The 13390-nt window shown below is 39.9% G+C and overlaps 1 protein-coding gene across 6 annotated transcripts in view; it reads right to left on the reverse strand.

The window, feature by feature from the left end:
• The window catches only part of NSD3 (nuclear receptor binding SET domain protein 3), a 70921-nt gene that overhangs the window by 53745 nt on the left and 3786 nt on the right, over window positions 1-13390 (reverse strand). For 4 of the 6 annotated variants that reach the window (XM_034761989.1, XM_034761990.1, XM_034761986.1 and 1 more), the window contains exon 1: window positions 10766-11124. The exons of 1 other annotated variant lie outside the window; for it this stretch is intronic. The gene's annotated coding sequence lies outside the window, so the exon portion shown is untranslated. Of the gene's footprint in view, window positions 1-1828; window positions 2191-10765; window positions 11125-13390 lie in introns of those variants that run through there. One more of the 6 variants, XM_034761988.1, reaches the window with a different exon arrangement.

Consider the following 13390-nt stretch of genomic DNA (forward strand, 5'->3'; position numbering starts at 1 on the left):
AAATGAGCATGCTGATGACTCAACTGCCTCTCACTATGCAGCATGTCAAGGCAGCAGGGGCCTGCAGGGGTGGTGCGCACAGCCATCTATCACTGTGCATCACGCACGTCTCACAAGCTGAGGGTCACGACGCACAGTTTGGAGATGCTGCTCTAGCTCAACCAGAAATTATAGGTGTGATGCTGGAATAACTGGGAGAACTTCTATGGCCTGTGTTATGCAGGTCTATGAATCTATGAAATCACTATACAAATTCGGTTAACATTCTTATGGAAAGTTAAGTCAAATGTTCCTATACTGGGGTTTATGAAGATGTTCTAGCAGTGAGGGGAGAGAGTTGCTAGTTTATCCTGTGACGTTTGTACACATGCATAATCTTAGTTGACAAGGGTTGCAGTTACAACAGATAAGAGATGATACACCCTTTTTGTTCAAAGCTTGAGCCAATCACTAACTGATGAGGATTAGGAAGAAACTTCCTTTATGGGCAGGTCTTTAATCATCCACTAAGGAATTTCTATTTTCCTTGACTAGCTGGGACCTGTGGTAATTCCTGTGTCCCTAACACATCTAAAACCACACTCACTTTCATGCCTATGTTCACACCCACTTTCACAAAAACTACCTTCTGGGGTAGCTTCCAGTTAGGGTTCTAGAAAGATTAAATACCTGCTAAAAACATACTCATTAACATTTTTCCTTACCTGACACTGATTCACCAACTTCCTCTTACGGTATGTCTACACTGGCACTTCATCGGCAAAACTTTTGTCCTTCATGGATGTTAAAAACACACACAAACGACAAAAGTTTATAGACGAAAAGCGCCGGTGTGAACAGCGCTTTGTCAGCAGGTAAGCCGCTGCCACTCATGGGGGGTGGAAGTTTTTTGTCGGCAGGAGAGCTCTCTCCTGCCGACAAACAGCAGCTACACGGCCCAGCTGCAGAGGCACAGCCATGTCACTAAAAGCTGCATAGTGTAGCCAGCCATAGCCTTAGTGTGGTCTAGCGGCAGCAAGCAACTAAAGCAGATGCTGGCTCCTCATTTCCAAGAGCTAAATGGCATTAAAAGTCAACTAATAATATGTTAAATACTTTATTAATATTAACTTCAGCAATTGCTTACATGGAAAAGTATCACACAGATATTACATGATTGATTAGGAAGGAAAACTGATCCATAAAACACTGTATTCAAATGTGATGTACACTATGAAAAAATTTGAGAATAGCTAAATTAAAATATGCTTAGTTTTCTTTTTGATTTTTACTGCTAAAGGAGTCAGGCTGGCAGGCCATGCTCATTTAATCCTAGGCAGAGATTGCTAATCGTGGTAGAGGCATTTAAGACCTAGGCCACAAAAGAAATTGCACTGATTTAACTAAACCTATTTCTAAATTGCGCAGTCTCCTTGTGTGGACCTCTGAAACTGGTTTAAGAGTGGCTGATGATATAATTAAATTCAGTAACAAATCTTTAGCAACCATGAACCTATCATCCTCCAGAGATGGAGCATCACCCTATAGATTTTGCCCTAAAGATGTAAATGCACCAGCTAATAGGTATCTGTGTGTCCCTAGATTCCCCTTCTGTAACATCACAAGTGGTTTCTGTGGAAATTATTATATTCCAACAGCTGTGTAACTTTGGGTGAGGAAAAAGCCGATTAACTTTAACACAGAATATCTGTTTGAAGTTCATCAGCTTTCTCATCCAAACTAATTTCGAAATAATTTATTTGTTTGTACAGTGCCTAGAACAATGGTACCTTCGGCCCTGATTGGGTCCTTAGGCATTACCACAATGGAAATGTACAAAAATGCTTACCACATTTTTCTATGCGGCACCAACTGCTCTTTAAAGGCTTCACTGACATTGGGCAAATCATTTAACCTCTGTTCCTCAGTTTCTCCATCTGTAAAGTGGGTGCTGCGAGACTTGCAGTAATTCACTGATGTTCATAAAGTGTTTTGAGATCCTTAGCTTGAAGGCATAAAGGTGCAAAATATTCTTTTAAGTTTCTATGCCAAAGAAGAAAAGTTCAGCCATGCAATGTTGACTCCATCCCAACAGCTACCAAATCTTATGTTTTACAGTCAAACAAGGAGGCCAGCTACTCATTTTCTTCACCATACTGAACAATTTCTGTAACAAGCAAGTGACTCACACTGCAAGGGAAGAAGCAAAGTGTATACCACTGTTACCAAAACAAAGAAAACTTATCCAGCTAATACTACCCCATTTTGATTTATAGCCCTCAAAGAATATTATCTCTACTCTTTAAATCAGCAATGACCACATTAAAGGTGATTTATATTTAGAAAATTACCTTGCTTCTGTTCATCCCTTAATTTTCCTCTAGTGAAGCAACGGGCTTTTTAAAGACTTTTCTTCAATTACCTCTAATAGTAATAAAGACCAAGAATTTTTGGATGAAGACTTCGGTCAGGAATAGAGATTGAAATCTCTCTTTGATGACACGTCTTATAAATTACATGATTGGCTAGCCATAGTATTCTCTAGACAGTGATCTAAGAAAATACCTGCTCTGGAGCATCCAATAGGAATTTTAAGCCTCACTCTGACATTTTGGCCACATTTTAATCCTACCTAAGGATCTCAGTAAAATTAAGCTACAACATCAGCTTGACACATGTATAAGACATATCAGTAAATAACTATACATAATTCACAACCAGTCAACTCACTTGGTTCAGGAGTCAATAAGAACTACATTAACATGAATAAAAGGTCTTTTCTCCCTTAAAAAGCATTATACTAACTTTCAATGCTAGGAAATCAGAGCAGAAATAGGGATGTAAAACACTGGAGAGAGGTTTACACTACAGACTGCGACATACTTGTATGAATAAAAAACATGAGGCAGGCAATTTTTCATCTCTCTCTTACAAGAACATTTGACGTTTAGAAATTGGGATTTAAAGGCATCTATATTCTGCATAGTATTTTAGTAGTATAATCTTTCTACTACAAAGCAGAAAAAAAAAACTAATATTTAATCTATGGGAACACTGCAAGATTATGCCATTCAGATCATGTCCACCTGATTAAACTCATCTCATTAGGCCAATGGTACATTTAGATTGCACAACAGTCTCTTTGATCATGAGGTCACCAATTTTAATCCAGCCTATACAAGTATCAGCATATTTTGAAAATTACAAACTGATGGCTTTTAGTGATTTAAATGAAATCATTTAGTGAATAGTTGGCATTAATTAGATTCCTGTTACCACTCTCAGCAGAATCCAAGAACAGCATGGACAATGGATACTGAATCCTCACACGTGGCCCCTCCAAGTCAGAGTTCATACACTTTGGCAGGGGAAACCTTGCTACTTGATTTACTACTGTATCAGCTCCATGGTTAAACAGGATTCAGTCCCCAGAGCAGCCAACAGAGCAGATTTCACAATAATTAAATTTCAAAGAAAAAGTGTTTTTTAAAGACAGCATAACAGGATGTGGAGTATTGGGTTTTTTTTTGTTTGGATACATTAACCTGCAATTACATCTGCTAATTTAGAAGCTACTGGTAGAAGTCTTAAGTTTTTCAAAAGCTCTCAAATAATCCCTTTTTGTGGGTTCATCTACATGAAATAGACCTTGATTTTATTATGCACTCTGGCTATTTGGGACAACTTGTTCATCTGGTGTATTACCTTCCAGTCCAGAGTGCAGAAGTAGGGACTTTTGCGTAACAGAAAGACTACACGCAATGGTCTTCTATGCCCAACAACTCTTCTCCTCCCACAGAGCTTACACATCAGTAGCTCCCTCCTCCAGAGTCCTTGAATTCATCATCACTATAGTTAATACCCACACACTTTCCTATCCCCTCTCCTTTGCAAAACTTTAGTGGGTGCTTTCAAAATGAATATAGTAATATAAAGTAGCATCTGGATTATATTACACTGAAATAATAACCCCTGGAGCTAGTCAAATGCTAGAATAATGTGAGACCATAAATGGAGGACTCCATCTCAAATCTTAACCCTAAAATAGGATTACTCTTGAGAGATTAGATTCCATCCCTGATGCAAAGAGTACCGTATTTCTCCTCAGCAGCCCTCTGGCTGCCACAGAAGTGGCACTGAAAGGCTAAAAAGGAGGTTGGACGTAACTCACCCAAATAGAAGAACAATCTCTAAAAGAGCTGGAAGTGAGGATGTTCAGCAGTCTGAGTGAAGCTTATAAGTATTTATTTTATGCAAGATAGGTCTCTTGGATCTCCAACTGCTGCTGTTGTATTAACTTAGAGTCCACCTCCTGCAAGCACAGGATTCAATATCCAGATAAAGGATGTAATAAACAGTAAACTGATACTACACTGGATCTCAGCCAAAGGATCAAGAAGAATGTAGCTAAATTATTTAAGAATTCTTAACAGGAAAGACTTTTTGGCGCTACTGAAAAAAAAATAGTTTGAACAAAGATCATGACATCTGCAAAACTGCAACAGGAATAGTTTATAGTTTTTCATTGCCTATGGGGGGGAGGAGGGAGAGGGGAAGATTGTTCTCCAGAATTATGTACTATATTCTGCACTGTCTTTTCCCTGCACTACCTTTCTGGGGCCTAAGGAAAGCCCTGCACTACCTTTCTGGGGCCTAAGGCAACGTAAACAGAACTTGTCAGTGACACTGAAACGAGAGACAAAATTTTCAAACTACAATAATGTCCAAATAGGAACAGTATTTAAACAAAATGAGTTTTTCCCCTTTGGAAAATGAAAACTATGTACTAGGAAAACAGTATAATCTAAAGTGGATTAGGCTAGATCTCATGAGAAATGTTACCCTAATTTAATGGCAAATATGCTTAACTTCCTACCCTAAACTCTTATATAGTATTATTGTGGCAGCAAGAAGTGGCTGCAATTTCAGCAATGGGTGAAGTGATTCATACATAGATAAGTTTATAAAGTGCTTTGGAATCTTTTGGGAAGAAAGCTTTTCTAACTGAATCACTATTACATTTATCTAAGGTATTTTTAGGACCTAAATCACAAGTTTCAGACTACGACATACCTGTTTGGTGCTCAGATACTAGTGAGATGCAGTATAAGCAGCTACATAATTATTGTATCTCTAAGATCTCCACAGAGATGTCACTAGACTCAGTAATGGATGTTGCTGATCCAATTTCCTGTCTTTGATAATTACTGAAAGACTTTTTGCAAAAAGGAGAGCCTTTGTGGCTTCTTTGAGAACGTCAGGCTTGGGCTATATAATTTACTAATATCCCACGTAGCCTCATTAAAACCATGGATATTAGCTAGTCTCAAAAGAATGTTCACCTGGGAATTGACCAGGTTAGTAAGGATACCTTATTACATTCTAACATGCTTTGAAATATCTTGAGAAAGAGCAGCATTATTTATTACAGACATATATGAAGATGACAATCACTGCATCTGAGCACCACCACAAAGTTACATTCTATTCTTACCTTCCACTATACTAAAAATCCATTAATGATATCTTTGATAGATGACCGTAAAATACAGCTTCCCTGAAGTGTAGACACTTTTTATTGTTATATTCAAACTTTCACTTTTGAACACTACTGATATAGGATGAATTAGAATAGGTGACCTAGTGGTCAAAGGGCTGAAAATTAACCATATAAGACAACATGTAGCTTTAAATGTTCAAATTTTCTATTGAAACTAGCTTTAAGGGCGGGGGCGGCGGGGGGGGAGATCGGAAGAGGCGTCGGTATACCAACCAAATCCTACCCCGAGCGCGTCGCANTGAATTAGAATAGGTGACCTAGTGGTCAAAGGGCTGAAAATTAACCATATAAGACAACATGTAGCTTTAAATGTTCAAATTTTCTATTGAAACTAGCTTTAGGGGGGGGGGGGGAGAGAGAAACAACATTCCCCTGCAACCCATATTACTCCAGCATCCTGCTGAGATAAGACAGCCAAAAATGAAATTGTGCCAACAGAATATTTATTAAAAAAATATACAAATACAAACAAGCATTCACAGCTCTTCAAGTATGACCTAGGAAGACTGCAGTTATCAAGCAGCCAGGAAAGGTTCAGCAGCATTAGGGAAGACAAGATCTCATTTTCTAGATGAGATCTCCCAATGTCAATAGTGCCCCTCCTCTTTCCCTCACCATCACACACTTACCCATATCACAGGAGTACAGAGTAAAGTCCCCAAAATCTGAGCAGAAAGGACCAATCAACATGATATGCTGAAACCAGAATTCAACAGCTACAGGTATTATGAGTAAATTGGGTTTACCTATCCACAGGGAAACTGCAGAAGCCAACACAACATTCACAAAAAAAATGTTACACTTAATATTTGTTCAAATACAAATTCAGCATGTTAACAAGAGTGACTGAAACTCAGTGCATTTCCCTGGCAATAATGACCAGTCAGAGGAGCTCCTGACTGAGAAAGAAGCATAAGCCCATTAATTTGCACCTGACACTTTATCACTATGCAGTGCCTGAGTTGAGAATACTACCACTTTTGTTGAAGGTGTTAGCAGCAAAAAGTTTTAAATTAATTTCCATAATACATTCGATTGACTGTTAATTTTTACTGTCCACTGTTGCAACGTACTACTGTGGGACTATCTAAAATTGTATGTTATACAGTTGGTGAAGGTTCACACATTGTTGGCTGTAGGGCATTCCACAGAGATGTAAAGAAACTACTTTAAGAACTGATACTTTATTATTGGCTCATCAGTAAAGGTAAAGAGAGAAACGAGAAACTAATTGAAATCAAATTTTTACATTAATTATAGTTAAACGTGAGTTTAGTGAACAGAGCCAGCCACTGCTTGGCAAGGCTGGGCTGGACTTTCCAATTATAGCAATTGCCTGGAAAACCAAAGTTCTGGGATATAGCCTCAAAATAACGGTAGCACATTAGCTAAGCAGGCCCCATTAACACAAGCAGGAGTTGCAGCACTAACCCACATCTGAAGAAGTGAGTTTTTTTACCCACAAAAGCTTATGCCCAAATAAATCTGTTAGTATTTAAGGTGCCACCGGACTCCTTGTTGTTTTCACTAACCCACAGAGATTCAAGGTTCTGTTTATTTTCTAAACCCTGAAAAAGCTTTCACAGTTATGCACAAAGACTTCATTACTTACTTTTATCTTTTGTGCATATTTGTTTCTAAAACATGGAGCAATCTGTTTTTTCCTTACATATGACAACACTTTATTTATGCAGTCCTGGTCATATCAAAAAGCTTAACCCATGAAGCTGCCAATTTCAACTCTTGTTTGTTTGCTGTATGTGTTTTATAAACAAAGAGATTGCATTGCTGTGGCAGGCTATTTTGCCAATTTGTTGCAACACAGAGAAATCTTAAAGCATCCAAACAACAGTAACTATGTACAACTAACTACTTTGGTATCGTGAATAGGAAATTAATGCAATAATCCTTGAACTTCAAAGAAACTTCTGACCATTGCATTTGTATTTATACTGCAGGCACTTTTTATAGGTGTGAAGAGACTCTTAGGTGTGCCACACCAGTATGAACGTAAAACAATTCAACAGTAACTGGCCAGTGTAATAATTTATGTAAATAATAATTAATTTTTATACAAAGTCTGCTAGGATGTCCAGAACAGGACAACATAAAGCTGAGTGTTTTAAAAATGAATACTGAATCCAGTAACAAAAATTAATTATGGTGTTTGTATCTGAACTGCAGATAGCCTCAACTCCATAAAACAATACTAAATTCCAACAGACATTTTTTTTCAACTGGTTCCTGACATACCTCTATAATCTACAATTTTCATGTCAGAAAATGTCAGAAAAACACTGACAGTTTTCACAGAAGCATCAATACCATATGTATGTACTGAATTTTATCTAAAAAAATAATTCATTTAACTTCAAACAAATTTTCAATGCAATTTTAACATTTTGAAAGGAAGACTAAAGCCAGTGTACATAATAAAACATCCTTTTAAAATAATATAAAACAAGTCATTTTGGCTCACAGCAAAACTAGTCATTGTAAACGAAGTAATAAAAACAGAACAAAGATGCACTTGATAAATGAAATGATAAAACAGTCTTCAATCCTGCACTGGGATACACTAGCAGACCTCTGTTCCTGTGAGGACTCCCACAGACTGCAGTGGAACTATGCACAAATGCAAGGGTCTCTGATAGAAAGGAGCTGATGTAGGATGGGGCTTAGTGACTTGATTCCTTTTCATCCTTTTAACATACCCAGTGAGTTTGATTATCCTCCCTGTGCACCTTTTCATGGGCTGCTGAGGTTTGTTTTTTCGTTTTGTCGAGGGGGAAGATGTTTCCCACTGTTACAGAAAATAATCTCTAGGATAACAATATTGAAAATCTCAAGCATTCAAAACTCATGAGCGAGGCACCACAAATCAAGATAGTGATTTAAAAATCAAGAGATTAGTTTAAAAAAATAAATTTGGAGTGCTCTTTATTTGCTCTCTAGTTTTGGAGACTGTAGGGGTCCATTCAGTCACGTTTTCAAGGTTTTCTCTGAAACCTCAAGAGCAAAATTCTTGGCTTTGATTTTTTTTAAAGTGGGATTTTTACATAATCACATGAATCCAGGAGCTAGGGCTTTAATAAAACACCAGATATCATATGACTCATAGTAAGTCTGCAAGAGTTGGCAATGCTTGGATGACATTAATGCATACAAACTATACAAAGTACTGCTTTGAACTTTAAAAGCACACACTGCAGCAGAGCTCAAAAGTAACTCAACATACAAAGGAGTGCAAAATTATTCCATATTATATTAATGAAAAGCACCTTGTCATTTAGATGCACAACCCCTCCTCTCAGTCCATATTTTCATTCGGTGTCTGTTCTCCTTTGGAGCCAATATCACCTTTTGAAGCGGTCCAAAAGACACCCACATTTAATTATTGAAACATTTATTTCACATCTGCACTATGAGCCATTTGAAGATGTAAACAATGACTAGGAAGTTATATCACTTACTATGTCATTGTTTGGTCCAACATGCAAGGTGTGAGAGTTTTAGTCCCCTGGAATTATTCACTCAAAATCTAACAATAATAAAATTCTAACCGACATAATTTAAGATCCTAAAACTGCAACAGTCAAATGTGTTGAGAAAAACACCAGAAAAGAGATTGATGTTACACTGAATCCACAGCCAGTTACAGAATGAGAAGAGGTACGCTGTAATGTGTTACTTTAAAAGATATCCATAAATCCTACATAAAATGGCTAGCTATTTACTAATGTGCAGTACCTGAAAACTCCTTGTAAAGATCTCTTGCTGTCTAAACTAAATTGGCAAGTATGTGGTTCAACCTACAATTTTTTTAAAAGGATAAAAATAAGATTACTTAAATTAAGATTACTGTGATAGAGCCCCTAATTACAGCACAGTGACCTAAAGTCTCTTTACTCATATTTGGTGCTTTGATAAGATTACACATACAAAACATGCCTGCTTCACACTCATTTGATCCCTGGGCTCAAATCTGGATAACCTAATGATTTGTCTGCTATACATAAAAGCAAGTCTCTACATTTTAAGTGGATAAAAAAGGGGAGGCCTAGTTATTTGTCTAAGAACACACTCCTGCAATCCACATTTTTCACATTTACAGCAAAAAATACTCCCTATTTGCTAGATTTAAAATGTAGTCAATGGATACAGTATCAAATACCTTTAAATGCATTCCACAATGCCTTCTACCAACAGCCCTAGATCAAATAAAATGGCCAATGCAATTTCCTTGTTTATTTCAAGAAACTGCAAAAGATATTTCAGTTACATCTGCGGTTTATAAAATAAATGCAACTTTCCACATATTTCTGTTTTTAATTCTTCTAGAACATTAGAAGAAATGTCAGGCAGTATAATCTCTCTGCAGATTTGAGTTGAAAAGGGTTAATTTCTGCACCGCAGTCCCCCGGCATGTCCTGTTTGCAACCGGGAGAAGGAGGGAAGGAAAATGTCGCTTTCCCCACTTTGCTGGCTAGGGTAGATTTCAGAGAGATAAGAAGAGAAGATAAGGAAGAGAGTATAAAGCCAGGAATGGGGGGGCTGAGCCACCAGGAAGGGGATCCAAAGCAGGTTTTGGAGGGGGAATTTATTTACACTGCAGTGTCTAGCAGCAAACATGGCTGCCTCTGCCCCTTTAAATCCAAGCGGACCTCCTCTATCTCTACCACCACCAAAACATCAAATTATCTCCATATGTCTCTCTTTATTGCCCCTACTTCCCACCAACACAACATAAAGACAACCTCCCTCTCCAACAAGAAGAGAATATCACTGCAATAACCAGCTTCCAGTCCTAATGCATGGAATACAGACATATTCTACAGAGAAACAATAGGTTCCCTCTCACCATTTCCCACACCTCCCCCCCCCAAAACACCAGCCCCTTCCCCACTACAAATCAGCGTATGTCTCTAAAGACTCATTCATCATTCCCATTTCCCATACTCAAGAACCACCCGAAACCCCATGCAATAACCCCAACCCCGGCGCTTCTCACACACGTCCCAGATCCCCCAACCCATTATTCACCATGTAGAAATACCACCCCAGTCCACCTTACCTTCCAGCCCTCTGTACCACTAGTCCCCTAGACCCTGGCACCCCCATCCCATGTCCCCTAAACCCCACCCCCTCACCCCCACACTTTCCTAACCCCCACCCCTCACCCCCCCGCAGCCCGTCGCTGCCCCACAGCCCCCCGCCCCCGCTCACCGTCAGTCTGTTCCATTCTAACTCCCCCCGCCGTGTCCGACCGAGCCCAGCAGAGACACAAAGAGCAGGAGCCGGGCCGGGCTCGGAGCGGGGGGAGAAACAGGACCCCGCAGCAGGCCGCGCTGGATCCCCGGCCTCGATTTCCGCGCCACCGGGTCCCAGTTCCACGGGCTCCGCTCCAGGAGCCGCCCGTGCCCCGGGCAGTGGGGGAGCCGCAGCGCCGCGGGGAGACCAGAGAGAGGCGCTGGGGGGGGGGGGCGGCGAGGGCAGCCGCTGGCGGCGGGGGAGGGGGGCGCTGGGTCTCTCTGTGTCCCGGTCTTGGGCCGGCCCCGCTCCCGCTCCCGCTCCCTCCCCCTCCTCCCCACGCACACAAAACTCGGCTCCACAGGCCGCGGCAGCCACCGCCAAAAGAGACGCGCCCCCATTGGCTGCCGGCTCTGCGCCAGGCGCGAAGCATGCTGGGGACTGTAGTCCTGAACGGTCGCGGGCCTCGAGGGAGCCGCGGCTGGGGCACGTTTAATGCAAGGGGGGTGGAAGGCCAGGCATGCCGGAGGCAGGGATCTAGATACACTGCACAAAGCCTACGACCATACACCGTCTCAGAGGGACCTGGATGCAATTGTAATGCACTAAGCTTTAGATACACTGCACAAGGCCGGGAAACATGCACAGAGGATGCTGGACATGTTTAACCAGCATTTTTAATACCACGATGTGTGCATACGCTAGTTATGGGTGCTATAAAAATGCCTAACCAGGCATTGCATTTAAATCTTTCTGTGTCTTCGGAACATACAAATCTTGAGATATATTGGATGCCTATGGTTTTCACTGAAGACCTATTAATAGGGTTCTAAATGCCCTATATGTTAGATACAGGGATTTAAGTGGAATTCACTGGATCTTGGAGCATGCAAACACTGCAAGGTGCTGAATACATATTTGATTAAACGATTGTAGATGCAATACTCAAGGTCTGACAACACAGAGACACGGAGCTGGCGGATGCGTGGTTAATCTGTGCATCAAAGCATGATTCTACAGGAGTATTTCCATGCTACAGTAATGGGCATTATAGAAATGCCTCAGATATAAAGATGGATTTAAATTAAATGCACATGGTCTCATGATATGCTAACACATTTAATCCAATTGGAATTAAATGCTTTGCAAATTGAAGGAATTCACATTTAATTCATAGGTCTGGGAACATGAGGTGCTCTGATACTATTGTTTTCAGTGCAGTATAAAGAGCTAATAAGACAGATGTCCAAGAAAATGTGTTGGCTGCATTTTAATACAAAAAGATTTAAATACAATGTATCAGACCTGAAACTACACAAGCTACAATGGGCAGAGGAGATGGTGGGTACTAATGGTCCAGCTCTGTCTTGTATTTAATAAGCAGTGGAAATGTATGCTGGTTATATATTTAGGATAGCACCCACTGCTAGGTACTGAATAGAATGCCATTTTTAATGCAAAAGGTTTAAATGAAATGTATAGGGCACACACACATGCACACACTGATAGGTACTGATGCATTTTGTTGCCAATCTTGAACATGCAACTCTATTGGAGTGGGAAGGGGGGCAACTGTTAGGTGCTCAGATTGGCCAAGCTGTGCAATTTATTTGCATGTTTGTTATGCAATCAGTGTAGCATTGGCTGAGATGTGCTGGATGCATTTAATTACGATGTATTGCATAAGGCCTGGGAAAAAGAAAATTCTGCTGGAGCGATTACAGGGTCTCTCCCTCGGAATCTAGTTTTAGCTGCTGAGGTTTGGCATCTAGGTTAAATGAATAGAGAGCGAGAATGCTGTCATATGCAGTAGTTTCCAGTCTCATTTTGGCTGAAAATATATGCATTAAAATGTTTGCAATTAATTCCCCTCCTCCACAAATCCAAACTGACTCCTATTCAAAGAAAATACAAAACTGATCCACTCATAATAAATCTCTATCCTGCAACCAACAAATTTAAATTTCACCTCACAGGCAAAAAAAAAAAAAAAGGGGGGGGGGGTCATGGAAAGCAAGAAAACCATCTGAGAGAATGAGAAAGATACAAGATGGAAAGGTAATGCAATGCCTGTTACCAGAAAAATCAGACAGTGAAGCAAGATGAATGAACTGGAAAAAGAGACACATGATCTAACATGAAAGAGGAAACTGAAGTGATGTGGGTTTTACGAGTCACTGAACAAAGGCTGAGTAATGGTCTCAAAACTGACTGCATTTCCTATTGCCCAAAGGCTGCAGGCTCCAGCCCACAAAAATGAGACAGTTCTCAAGTCTAGGCTTTTGGAAAAAAATACACAGTAATAAGGCACGTTTACAAATGATTCTCCTCCTACCTAATACAATCAGCCATCAAAAATGGAGTTGACCTAGAAAAGACTTCCTTCCTCCCCTTCCCTTCTGTAAATTCTGCAGCACTAGGTTGATGGACTCACAGCTGAATTAGTCAGTGAAAAGGATGAGAATTTACTCTTTTTTTTTTTTTTTTAATTTAGTACTAAGTGCTTTTTAGGCAACTAACCAGCACACTTACAGGAAATCTTGTTTTCCTCTATCTCCTAATACAGTGTTTTCTTATTGTTGTTGATATGCTTGCATTAAT

This window comes from Trachemys scripta, chromosome 2 (assembly GCF_013100865.1).
Source record: "Trachemys scripta elegans isolate TJP31775 chromosome 2, CAS_Tse_1.0, whole genome shotgun sequence".
In the NCBI taxonomy this organism is placed as follows: Eukaryota; Metazoa; Chordata; order Testudines; family Emydidae; genus Trachemys; species Trachemys scripta.